Genomic DNA, 13,467 nt, shown 5'->3' with positions numbered 1-13,467 from the left:
GCTCCTCTCGGAACATGGACCATATCAGCGCACGGAGCTCACCATCAAGCGTTGGACTGATATCTGCTGTTTCAGGTTGTAAACAAATCAGTTGAAGGTCCTTAAGTCGCTGTTACGTACTGATGTTATCGGCGACCGTGGTCGGGTTTTTTGCCACCAGAGCGTTAAATGCAACGGCGCCTATGCCCTTGAGCAAGTGGCGAACGAGGTCATGCTCCGCCATCAAGCTATCGACGCGACGGTATAGGGCAAAGACATCTTCAATGTACGAAGTGTAGGACTCAGCGGAGTACCGGACACGTTCAGCAAGCTTCCATTTGGCGATGTCTGCACGTACAGAAGGGCTGGCAAATATCTGACGGAGCTGCTGCTTAAAAATAGGCCAGTCTGGAAAATCCAGCTGATGGTTCAGAAACCATGCTTTAGCGACACCCGTCAGATAGAACGATACGTGGGGCAGCTTCACAGAATCATGCCAATATTCAAGCGCACTCACACGGTCGTACTCATTCAACCAGTCTTCAACGTCTACACCGCACAGGCAGGCGAACATCGGTGGATCATTTTGGGTGGCGGTTACAGTCCAAAAAGGCGTGCCCAGGGGTGCAGGCGGGGTGGATGGAGCCCTGTTGTTGTGCTCGTCTTGCGACATGACCGTAGGCTGATTGCGCAGGCGGCGACCTGACCGGAGCTGCAGGGATTGTTTGTAGTCGAAGATAACGAAAAAGCACTGCAGGGAGAGGACCAGGGGAGCGTAAAGCACTCTCCACCACTTGTACGGCAACGTTTTGGCTGCAAGACGCTTCTTTTACTTGCCGAGCCTCTGCCCCACAACACAGGTCAGACTGATGATGATGAGTATGCACATATGATAAGATGACGCGTATGATTAATGCTCACGATATGTATATATATATATATATATATATATATATATATGTATACGCATGGTTCCATGAACACTTTTGAAATGCTAACGTAGGCAGGGCGAACTTGTGCCCAAGAATAATAACACAGCTACAACGAAATCTAGTTGTTTCGAGGATTCCCTTCTGCCTGTTCCTCCATGTTCTTTTTTTTCCAGCATGGGTCGCGTGCAGCTGGGCCCCGCAGGCTCGTGTGTCGCAGACCATCTGGAGGGCACAAGTATCCGCTAACGCGCGTAACTTGAAGTCAAATTGTGTCATTGCCCCCCTTTTCAGAGTGCATCGTCCCGATACTAGTGTCGAACTAGTCGCATGGCGGTCATTCACAATACCTTGTCGTGGATGTCGTTAACGCCAAACAACTTTGTGTCCTCGGCGTTTCACTGCCTGTCGTGATACGGTTTTACCCTGCCAAAATGCACAGTTTCCGTGCGATGCCGCCGTCGCGATGAAATATCCTGTCCCTCTGGCATAACTTTGTAGTTGAGTGAGTCGACGTGGTGGAGCACTCTGTACGGACCGAAACAGCGGCGAAGCAGTTTTTCTGACAGGCCACATATTTGTACAGACATCCACACTCATACTCTCTCTCCTGGTGCGTACTCAACGACCCTTCTTCGCAGATTGTATCGGTGCGTGTCGGTTTTCTGCTGTTGCAGAATGCGATATCGTGCCAGCTGCCTGGATTCTTCTGCTCTTTGTATGTAGTCGTGAACGTCATAGTCATTCTCGGACATCTCGTCAATAGGTCACATTAATCTAAAGGTGTCGTTACCGCCCACCCAAAAACAATTTCGAATGGCATCATCCGTGTTGTCCCTTGCATTGCAGTGTTAGAGGCGATTGTTGCATAGGGTAATATTTTATTCCAAGTACAGCGTTCTATATCAACGTACACTGACAACATATCAGCCAGCGTTCGGTTCAGTCGTTCGGTAAGACCATTCGCTTGAAGATGATAGGCAGTCATTTTTCTATGACTGTTGTGCATCAATTTCATAATACATTTCATCAGGTCGGTCGTAAATGCAGTTCCTCGGTCCGTGATCACCGCTCTTGGAGCTCCGTGCCGCACTACATTGTTGGAGACGAAGAATTTGGCTACTTCAACAGCTGATCCTTTAACAAGAGTCCCTGTCTCGGCATATCGGGTTAAATAGTCGGTCGCAGCTATTATCCACCGTTTTCCCTATGACAACGCAGGAAATGGGCCCAGGAAGTCTATTCCGACTTGTGTGAATGGGACCTCTGGTGGCTCCATCGGTTGAAGGAGACCTGCTGGTTTTAGCGGTGGGTTTTTACGTCTTTGGCTGTCTCGGCAGGTTCTGACATAGTGCCGTACAGAGCTAAGCGACTTTGGCCAGTAGTATTTAGTGCGGATGCGTGCTAACGTTCTGCTTACTCCTAAATGTCCAGCTTATGGTTCATCGTGGCAAGCCTCCAAAACCTCTAGCCGCAGAAGTGAAGGGACGACAAGCAGGAATGTCGCTGTATTGTTGTCAAAGTTCCTTTTACACAAGTTGTTGTTTTGTAGGACGAACGCTGACAAGCCGAGGACAAAATGTCATGAAACATTGACAGGCTGTCTTTGTAGGTACTTGATCAAGAGAATTATCTCAGGGTCGGATCACTGATGTTGTGCTATCTCTGATGGTGTCACAGCTCCAAAGAAAACAAAATCTTCACCATCCTCTGTGGAAGCAGAAGCAGCAGGTTGAATTGGAGCACGTGTCAAGCAATCCGTATGACTGTGCTTTAGACCTGACTTATACAAAAGCGTGATATGATACTCCTGTAATCACAGGCTCCACCGTGCAAGCCGTCCACATGGGTTCTTCAGATTAGTCAGCCAGCAAAGCGAATGATGGTCGCTTATAGCTCGAAAAGACTTACCGTATAAATATGGTCGAAACTTTCTGATAGCCCATATTACGGCAAGGCATTCTTTCTCGATCACTGAGTAGTTCAACTAAGATTTCGAAAGAGTGCGACTGGCATACGCAATGTCGCTTTCTTGTCCATTTTTTCATTGGGTGAGCATGGCCCAAAGACCTAAATTGCTTGCATCTGTGTGGATATCGGTTTCCGCTTCCTCGTCAAAGTGCGCCAGAACAGGATCACTTTGAAGACATTTTCGTAGCTCATTGAAGGCATCATCTTGCTCGGCAAGCCATACGAAAGGCATTTCCTCTTTTGTCAACTTCTCTCTGCCAATATCCACTTTTAAGATCTAATGAGGAAAAATACCTGGCATTTCGCAGCCTATCCAGAGTGTCATCGATTCTTGGAAGAGGATAAAGATCCCGATTGGTGACGGCGTTGAGCTTCCGGTAATCAATGCAGAAGCGTGAGGTTTGGTCTTTTTTCTTCACAAGAACAACAGTTCACACCCATGGAGTTGATGAAGGCAGGATTACATCGTCTTTGAGCATTTCGTTTAACCTGATTACCAATAGCTTCTCTTTCTCTTGGTGACACTCGGTAAAAATGCTGGTATATTGGCCTCACTGACTCGTCGACAATGATGCGATGTTTGGCGATAGAAGTGCATCGACCTTTAGATGACAACGAGAAACATTCGGCGAATTTCCTCACAAGACCCTCTATTTGCTCTTTCTCGCTTGGTAGTAACCCTGACCTGATGTCGATGGATGCAAGGACAGACTCCATGTCTTGGAAATTAGACTGATTGGTTTCGAATGGACGCAGCTCTGTAACCTGGATGAAATCATTCAAACTGGCGATGATGGTTCACTTTGCAACGTGCTGCATCTCATTTCCAAAGTTTGTAAGTAGAACATTTGCACATCCGCCACGTAACTTAACAAGGCCTCATGCCATGCAGATCCCTTTTTGAAGTATTAAGGCAGTATTGTTGTCAGCAAATCCTACAAATTCACTCAATGCTTTGTTGGTTACTGCGACAAATATGCTCGATCTTGGCGGCACCATGACGCCATCATCTGCAATACAAAGGTCGTTTACTTTTTCTTCCGTTTCAAAGGGAGCAATCACGTGCCTAGTAAAGAATGAGACAGAAGATTCTCGCAAGTCAATTACAGCACCACTAGCTCGAAAGAAATCCATGCCGATAATCAAGTCTCTTGAGCATTCCGGCAGCACAATAGAACTGGTGACGTACGTGAAACCTGGTATTCGAATTCTTGCTGTGCATATTTCATTAGGGCTGATGAGGTGCCCTCCCGCTGTGTGAACTTGTGGTCCCTGCCAAGTAGCCGTAAACGAACACACGTAAATCGGAAGCAACGTCCTTATCGAACACCGGTTTCTGAGTCGGTCGTCGTTCAGAGTCAGCAATGGAGGTTTTCTGCATTAGCGTCGACAGCAGCCTTGCCTCCACAGGTCGCTGACTAGTCTTCCCAATGCGGGCTTGGGGAACGAGACCTCGGGGAGCTTGCTGAAGGTCAGGGGCTAGGTGACCTATACCTCCCCGTTGTCGTTGCACGAGGTTGGTGTCGTTGGAAGCCACTTGAGCTTTGACGACCTGACAAGTATTCTTCAATTTCGAAGGGACGTTCCCCATTTCATGGTCGAGGTGCATTGACAGGAAAACCACATAGTCCTGTCTGGCGGTAGTGGCACGTTCGGTAGAGGTGACCAGCCTCCCCACAGTGGAGACAAAGCGGCATCCTGTCGGGAGTGTGCCAGGCATCGCTTTTCCTTAGTCTGCTCTCTGGCGTTGGCTGCAGGGTGCTTCGCGGCATGGTGTACTGCATAGGTGTAGCCGCCGCGACGTCCACATGTCCTGAAGGTCCGCCTAGTAGCACTTCGGCATACGTAATTCTCGTCTCCTGTTGTAGCAGCGGCTCTGTCTGTGCGTTACTCGAAGGTTCGCGTACTACCTGCCTGACCTCCTCACGGATCACATAGGCTAGAGACGAAATCATTGAGCGTTCTGCTCAAAACGCTGCTTCAGGAGCTCTTCTCGCACAACAGACCGCACCAGCTCGCGCAGTGCTTCATGCTGTTACCGAAGACTGGTGGCAACATGTTCAAGGAAGTGATGATCGCATCTCGGTTGTATAACTTTGCTCGCTTTTGTAGCGTCCATTTCATTGTAGTCGCCTCGGAACGAAACTCGGCGACGGTGCGCGGCGGGCTTCAAATTAGCCCGGCAAACAGTTCGTGCTCCACGCCTCTCATCAGATGACGCAGCTTCGTGTCGTCGCTCATATTAGAATCCGCTCGGCGGAATAGGCGAGACAGGTCTTCCACATACATGGCGACGGTTTCATTATTTCGCTGATTTCTTGTCTGGACCACCGCTTCAGCTCTCTCTTTGCGGTCTGTGTTCGGGAAAGCAGCGAGCAGCTCCCGTCGAAAGTCATCGCGCAAACGGAAGGTAGCTTCATGTTTGTCATACCACGTTCGTGCGCTATCTTTCAGCGCGAAGCAAACACTTCCCAAGTTTCCGCTCTTCCCCGTATTGGTTAGCCTTTGCGACGCGTTCAAAGTGTTCAAGCCAGTCCTCTGCATCCTCGTACGTTTCGCCGTGAAAAGGCTTTGGTAGCATTCGTTGGTTCACTACAATGTTGGCTGGAGTGACCTGAGCTGTCATGTTGGTTGTGTATCCGTTCACAGCCGTTGAGGTTCTAAGGATAGTCGATAAAGGTGAAAATTCAGGACCCTCACCACGTAGGCGTCGATTGCAGCGCTGATGAACAGGCGTCGGCTCGTTGGGTCCAAAAAAATGTGGTTCTGGACTGTGCTCCGTCACTCGAGTGGGGCTCGGCATCACACCCAGCACATCCACCAGATTTGTAACGCGCGGTTAGATGAACACTTTTAATAAGACAACGTAGGCAGGGCGAACTTATGCCCGAGAATAATAACACAGCTAGAACAAAATCTATCTCTCTCTCTCTCTCTCTCTCTCTATATATATATATATATATATATATATATATATATATTTATATTCGTATAGAAGACGCACATACGAAGTCATTTTATTGACGTTTCGGCCGTGGGTGCGGCCTTCATCAGAATATTTTATTGACGTTTCGGCCGGACCCACGGCCGAAACGTCAATAAAATAACTTCGTACGTGCGTCTTCTTTCCTATACGAATAATATTCCCGGACCCAGCACACTTTTGTTTTTGGTATATATATATATATATATATATATATATATATATATATATCAAATACAAAAATGATGCTGGGTCCGGGAAAAATTATTCGTATAGGAAAGAAGACGCACCTACGCAGTGATTTTATTGACGTTTCTGCCGTGGGTCCGGCCTTCATCAGAATACAGTTTATGGCACGAAGGCTGTTTATATACATGTGCACATCAGTAAGACACAAATATGAAAACTGGCATGAAATGCGATATATGGGCATATATATATATATGAGAGTCACACAAGATGAAGTGCACCTAATCTACGAGTAAAAAGAGATTGATTCTATGCACGAGCACGTTGTTTACAAATAAAAGATAAAACGCATAAAAGATAAAGCATAAACATGAAGAGTAATCCGACCGGTAAAAGCAAGGAAAAAAAGAACAAAACTATAAAATACTAATAAAAATGACAAAGACGTTACAAAGCTGCTACGTAATCAACGGATAAAGACAATGTAGTGTGACTTGCTGAGCAAGGTTGAAAAAAGATGGACAGGGTGATACAGGTTACGCAGATAGGCAACTGAGTTTTCCTACGTTTTCATTCAGACCAGATCCGACGGCGTTAAACTTATAGATGAGGAATGATTCTCGGACTTCTCTAATATAATTTGTGTGGAAACCAGATTCCAGTAGTGTGACCTGTAGATTTTCGAAAGAGTGGCCAGGGAGGTGCACGTGTCTTGAAATGGGCAAGTGGGGCAAAGTGTTAGCATGAGATTTATGGTTATTAAGACGCAGTCTAAAAGGCCCTTCTGTTTGACTAAGGTACTGTATTTCACATAGCGCACATTCTATCATGTATATCACGTTCTTGGAATCGCAGTCAAGAGTGCCTTAGATTTTTAAGGAAAAGTTGGAACCAGCACTGGTGACATGTTGGCATGTGCGCATGTAATGGAATACTTTGCATTGCGGTTTTTGGCAAGGATGGCACCCGATCGTGTCAGGACTGTCTGCTTTCGACGATGATGACGATGAGAGTATGTCTCGAATAGTTTTAGCTTTGCGATGCCCTGCTTTAGGTGGTTCTGTGAAAATGTTTCTTAAGCGTTCACTTTGCATTAAAATATTGTGGTGTTGTCTCAGCACATCCGAAACACGTGGAACTGACGCAGAATGGGTAAGGACTAAGTTTGTCTGCGGTGAGGAAGTCGAGTTTTTAGCAGCGCACAACAGCGTTCTACGATTATGCACGTCGGCACGTTTTATTGCGTCATCAATTAATTGCGGCGGTTTTTTTTTTACTAGAGCATCCTTTAGTGTTCGGCAATGTTTTTCAAACTCTGATTGCTCTGAGCAGATTCTTTTAAAGCGTAAGGCCTGACTGTAAGGGATGCTAGTTTTGCAATATTTCACGTGACTACTGTCAAAGTGCAAATACTGTTGCCGGTCTGTAGGCTTCCTGTATAGAGCAGTGGATAGCTTATCATTTACAATCGAAATGCTTACATTAACAAAACTAAGCGTTGATGTGGAATAGGTGTAAGAAAATGATATTGATGGATGGGCATCATTAAAGTCAGATATGCAAGAAAGCAACTCCTGTTCACCATGCGGCTAAATAAGGAAAATTTCATCAATGTTACGTTTATAATAAAAAAGTTTCAGCGCGCGGGTTGCAAAAATTCACTTTCAAGCTTTCCCATGAATATATTGGCGTATTGGGTCCCATACGCGTACGCATTGACGTGCCGCTAACTTGGACATAGTGTTGCCCTTCAAATTGAAAGCTATTTAGCTCTAAAACGAGCCTAAACAATACTGCTAATGTGTAGCTCTCGACAAATTTACCCGGTGATGCTGCTTCATAGGACCTGGCGACTGCCGCTATTCCGTCTACATGCGAAATGTTGGTGTATAAAGACACTACGTCTAGCGTGACCAAAAAAGAACCTTGAGGAACAATCAGATCAATAATACCAGAAACAAAGTTGGTAGTTTCCCTTACGTAAGACGGAAGCGACGCCGGGATACTACTGATTAGAGAATCGACATAGCTGGACAATTTTTCTGTGACAGTACCTTTACCTGAAATAATGGGACAGCCGGGGTTGTTTATCTTGTGTACTTTAGGCAAAAGGTAAAAACGACCTGGAACAGGACTTAGGGGAATAAGACAATGAATCGCATTGTCAGGCACCTTTTTGTTTTCCAGAAGCTCTAGCAAAGTGCTCTGGGCAAGAGATTTAAATTGTTCAGTGGAGTGGTGAAACAGACGCTTGTAAAAACTCGTGTCTGCGAGCTGTCTTTGGGCCTCTGCTTCGTAATCAGACTTCTCCATTACGACAACAGCCCCACCTTTGTCCGCAGGCTTGATTACGATGTCATTGCGAGAGAACAAGGCATTTAATGCTTTCATTTTACTGGTGGTTACGGTACGGTGAAACGGCGTTTGCTTTCGATACGACTGTAGTACGTCTCGTTGTACAGCTTTGATATACATATCTAAGCATCTGTCTCGTTGTGAGGGAGGTACCCGACGTTTTCCAGAAGGTAATGCGCTTGTGGATTCATTTGTATTTTGCTGGTCATGAAAAAACTCGCGCAAACGTAAGTTGCGGGCAAAATATCCAAGACTTTCAGTAATTGAAATTCACTGTGTCCGCCTGTGTCAGGACAGAAAGTAAGACCGTGGCACAGAACACTGCGCTCCTTAGCAGTTAGTACAATGTCCGAAATATTTACTATATTGTTCTGCTCCTTGACGATATGTTTGTCAGTGGAAGGCGACAAAGAAGTATCGTAGTAAGCTTGTACCGGATTCGTTTGCAAAGGGACGTAATTGCATGCATTGTTCTGGCTAGGGCACTAAACACCGTCACGCGACATTTTCTTGACATTTAATGCGTAAATTTCACGATGATTTTTATATGCGAATGTCTCTAGTGCGGCGGATTCATTAAACGAGAGGCTTAACTTTGCTGACATTTGATTTTGTTGGTGCAAGATTTTTCTGCTTGAAGAACGATAATGATCAAGGGTAGCTCAGAGAGTTGTAGTGAAGCATTTCTTAATATGTCGTCCCACCTATCTATATTTTGCTGAGACATGTTAGATAGGGCTGGTTTCACAATGATACGTAGACCCTTAGGTGCAAGAGACGCGGTTAAGTAGGTGTTCAAAGTATCTACATGTAGGTCATTGCGAACACGTTTTTCTACAACTTTCCGTAACCTTAAAAACTCTTTTTAACAGGGGCAAGAAGTGTTTTTACCGGGTGACAAAGTCTGTAGTCAATCAGCAGGTCCCTGTCGCACGGTTTGGGTATGGCTGCGAAGCTTGTAGCGGTGACCACTGGCTGAGGGATCTGGAGGGTCCTTTGCTGAATGCGAAGGTCCAATTGACGAACCTATCGTAGCGGAGTCTGTCGGGCAACTTTTGGAAGCAACCTTGTTGCGATAGTCCTGCGTCACTCGCTCGTGGGGCGATGTTGGCTTCTGAGGGAAAGCACAACTCATTTTTCGGCCAGTCACTAGTGCTGCGTCAGACGACTCGCGCACAACGGTAGGCCTCTTTGCGTGATGCTGAGGTGGATCGGTGGGCACACTGTCCAACCAGGAGTGGGACATTGCGCTGGATGGCTTGTAACGAATGTGCCGAATATGGCTCGCCATGAGCGAAACCCCTTCAAAATTAAAATGCAAGTCATCAGCGGCCAGTACGCGGTGCGAAGGCCACCATTCGAAGCCGTGATCCAGGAAAGATACCAGTCGAGAGCTGCGACACAAATTCTTTAGCAGAGCGTTAAAATAACACGCTTCACGGTTGAAGCAACGCACGAAAGTTTCACTGGGGTGCAATCGTCGGCGGTTTCTGGTCCTTTGTAGGATGAGGGTGGCGTGGATCAAGGTGACTTCGGGTCGTTCCTTGGCAATATGGTTGATAACTTTACAGTAGCTGTCGCAAGCTTCCTGTGCTGAGGGTCGAAGTAGGTCGTTGGTACCTACGTGTAGGAGGATTCTAGTGGTGTTCTGAGGCACGAAATCTAATAGAGCTGACACGTCAGTGATTAAGGCACCGCACTGGGACACAAATGCTTGAGTATCAACCAGCGCTGGATCGAAGAACTGATGAATGTGCTTCGCCTGAGAGTCTCCTACTACCGTCATAGATGGTAGATTCTTTGGGTATCTCAAGTAAATGTGCTTCGACGTGGTCTGCTCCGGAGCCATTGTTTCAGTATACCAAAAACAAAAGCGATGCTGGGTCCGGGAAAGATTATTCGTATAGGAAAGAAGATGCACGTACGAAGTAATATTATTGACGTTTCGGCCGTGGGTCCTCCTTCGTCAGAATACAGTTTATGGCTCGAGTGCTGTTTAAAAACAAACATGTGCATATCAGTAAGATACAAATATGAAGACTGGCATGAAAGGCGATATATGGGCATATATATATATATATATATATATAAATATATATATATATATATATATATATATATATCGGAAAGAAGTGTATACCTAAGGGCTCGTTTTTCCGTGTTTTAACACAATATTAATGAGATATAACAGACAGTAATGCAAAGGAATGTACAGGGGAAGTTATTAAAATCAATGGAATGTAAATAAGAAGAAAGAAAAGTGGATGAAAAAATTACGAACTGTGAGCAGGAATCGAACCTACGACCTTCGAATTACGCGTTCGATGCTCTAACCACTGAGCTATCACAGCGGCCCTCCCTCCATCCACTTTTTTGGGTTTATCTGTGAATTTAGAAGTAGGAGCGACAGTCAGCGCCATCTATAAGCCAAACAACGAGTGTGAAAACACTCTTATGCGAATGTTTGGCGTCACGTAGCACGTGAACTTAATATGAGCGGGCAGCTGTATAATTGTCCCTCTTATACAACCTAAACACACCAAGTCTGCCAGTACGAGACCCTCGTTCAATGAAATAAGGGAAAGAAGTGTATACCTAAGGGCTCGTTTTTCCGTGTTTTAACACAATATTAATGAGATATAACAGACAGTAATGCCAAGGAATGTACAGGGGAAGTTATTAAAATCACTGGAATGTAAATAAAAAGAAAGAAAAGTGGATGAAAAAATTACCAACTGTGAGCAGGAATCGAACCTACGACCTTCGAATTACGCGTTCGATGCTCTAACCACTGAGCTATCACAGCGGCCCTCCCTCCATCCATTTTTTTGGGTTTATCTGTGAATTTAGAAGTAGGAGCGACAGTCAGCGCCATCTATAAGCCAAACAACGAGTGTGAAAACACTCTTATGCGAACGTTTGGCGTCACGTAGCACGTGAACTTAATATGAGCGGGCAGCTGTATAATTGTCCCTCTTATACAACCTAAACACACCAAGTCTGCCAGTACGAGACCCTCGTTCAATGAAATAAGGGAAAGAAGTGTATACCTAAGGGCTCGTTTTTCCGTGTTTTAACACAATATTAATGAGATATAACAGACAGTAATGCCAAGGAATGTACAGGGGAAGTTATTAAAATCAACGGAATGTAAATAAGAAGAAAGAAAAGTGGATGAAAAAATTACCAACTGTGAGCAGGAATCGAACCTACGACCTTCGAATTACGCGTTCGATGCTCTAACCACTGAGCTATCACAGCGGCCCTCCCACCATCCACTTTTTTGGGTTTATCTGTGAATTTAGAAGTAGGAGCGACAGTCAGCGCCATCTATAAGCCAAACAACGAGTGTGAAAACACTCTTATGCGAATGTTTGGCGTCACGTAGCACGTGAACTTAATATGAACGGGCAGCTGTATAATTGTCCCTCTTATACAACCTAAACACACCAAGTCTGCCAGTACGAGACCCTCGTTCAATGAAATAAGGGAAAGAAGTGTATACCTAAGGGCTCGTTTTTCCGTGTTTTAACACAATATTAATGAGATATAACAGACAGTAATGCCAAGGAATGTACAGGGGAAGTTATTAAAATATGGCATTACTGTCTGTTATATCTCATTAATATTGTGTTAAAACACGGAAAAACGAGCCCTTAGGTATACACTTCTTTCCCTTATTTCATTGAACGAGGGTCTCGTACTGGCAGACTTGGTGTGTTTAGGTTGTATAAGAGGGACAATTATACAGCTGCCCGCTCATATTAAGTTCACGTGCTACGTGACGCCAAACATTCGCATAAGAGTGTTTTCACACTCGTTGTTTGGCTTATAGATGGCGCTGACTGTCGCTCCTACTTCTAAATTCACAGATAAACCCAAAAAAGTGGATGGAGGGAGGGCCGCTGTGATAGCTCAGTGGTTAGAGCATCGAACGCGTAATTCGAAGGTCGTAGGTTCGATTCCTGCTCACAGTTGGTAATTTTTTCATCCACTTTTCTTTCTTTTTATTTACATTCCATTGATTTTAATAACTTCCCCTGTACATTCCTTGGCATTACTGTCTGTTATATCTCATTAATATTGTGTTAAAACACGGAAAAACGAGCCCTTAGGTATACACTTCTTTCCCTTATTTCATTGAACGAGGGTCTCGTACTGGCAGACTTGGTGTGTTTAGGTTGTATAAGAGGGACAATTATACAGCTGCCCGCTCATATTAAGTTCACGTGCTACGTGACGCCAAACATTAGCATAAGAGTGTTTTCACACTCGTTGTTTGGCTTATAGATGGCGCTGACTGTCGCTCCTACTTCTAAATTCACAGATAAACCCAAAAAAGTGGATGGAGGGAGGGCCGCCGTGATAGCTCAGTGGTTAGAGCATCGAACACGTAATTCGAAGGTCGTAGTTTCGATTCCTGCTCACAGTTGGTAATTTTTTCATCCAGTTTTCTTTCTTCTTATATACATTCCATTGATTTTAATAACTTCCCCTGTACATTCCTTGGCATTACTGTCGGTTATATCTCATTATATTGTGTTAAAACACGGAAAAACGAGCCCTTAGGTATACACTTCTTTCCCTTATTTCATTGAACGAGGGTCTCGTACTGGCAGACTTGGTGTGTTTAGGTTGTATAAGAGGGACAATTATACAGCTGCCCGCTCATATTAAGTTCACGTGCTACGTGACGCCAAACATTCGCATAAGAGTGTTTTCACACTCGTTGTTTGGCTTATAGATGGCGCTGAATTTCGCTCCTACTTCTAAATTCACAGATAAACCCAAAAAAGTGGATGGAGGGAGGGCCGCTGGGATAGCTCAGTGGTTAGAGCATCGAACGCGTAATTCGAAGGTCGTAGGTTCGATTCCTGCTCACAGTTGGTAATTTTTTCATCCACTTTTCTTTCTTCTTATTTACATTCCATTGATTTTAATAACTTCCCCTGTACATTCCTTGGCATTACTGTCTGTTATATCTCATTGATATTGTGTTAAAACACGGAAAAACGAGCCCTTAGGTATACACTTCTTTCCCTTATTTCATTGAACGAGGGT

The 13,467-nt window shown here is 44.9% G+C and overlaps 2 protein-coding genes and 4 non-coding genes across 10 annotated transcripts in view; 2 read left to right on the top strand and 4 right to left on the bottom strand.

The window, feature by feature from the left end:
* LOC119161647 (low choriolytic enzyme) overlaps positions 1–13,467 on the bottom strand; it is a 1,178,895-nt gene that overhangs the window by 342,945 nt on the left and 822,483 nt on the right. The gene's annotated exons all lie outside the window — the stretch shown is intronic.
* Positions 1–13,467, top strand: part of LOC142776727 (uncharacterized) — a 239,037-nt gene that overhangs the window by 136,898 nt on the left and 88,672 nt on the right. The gene's annotated exons all lie outside the window — the stretch shown is intronic.
* Positions 10,685–10,757, bottom strand: TRNAT-CGU (transfer RNA threonine (anticodon CGU)). Its single transcript has one exon. It is a non-coding gene; the product is annotated as a tRNA-Thr (tRNA).
* TRNAT-CGU (transfer RNA threonine (anticodon CGU)) lies at positions 11,140–11,212 on the bottom strand. Its single transcript has one exon. It is a non-coding gene; the product is annotated as a tRNA-Thr (tRNA).
* TRNAT-CGU (transfer RNA threonine (anticodon CGU)) lies at positions 11,595–11,667 on the bottom strand. Its single transcript has one exon. It is a non-coding gene; the product is annotated as a tRNA-Thr (tRNA).
* On the top strand, positions 12,311–12,383 carry TRNAT-CGU (transfer RNA threonine (anticodon CGU)). The gene has a single exon. It is a non-coding gene; the product is annotated as a tRNA-Thr (tRNA).

The sequence above is a fragment of the Rhipicephalus microplus genome, chromosome X (genome assembly GCF_043290135.1).
Source record: "Rhipicephalus microplus isolate Deutch F79 chromosome X, USDA_Rmic, whole genome shotgun sequence".
Taxonomy (NCBI): Eukaryota; Metazoa; Arthropoda; class Arachnida; order Ixodida; family Ixodidae; genus Rhipicephalus; species Rhipicephalus microplus.
The sequence above is the reverse complement of the archived record's forward strand: the minus strand, read 5'-3'. Positions and strand labels throughout refer to the sequence as shown.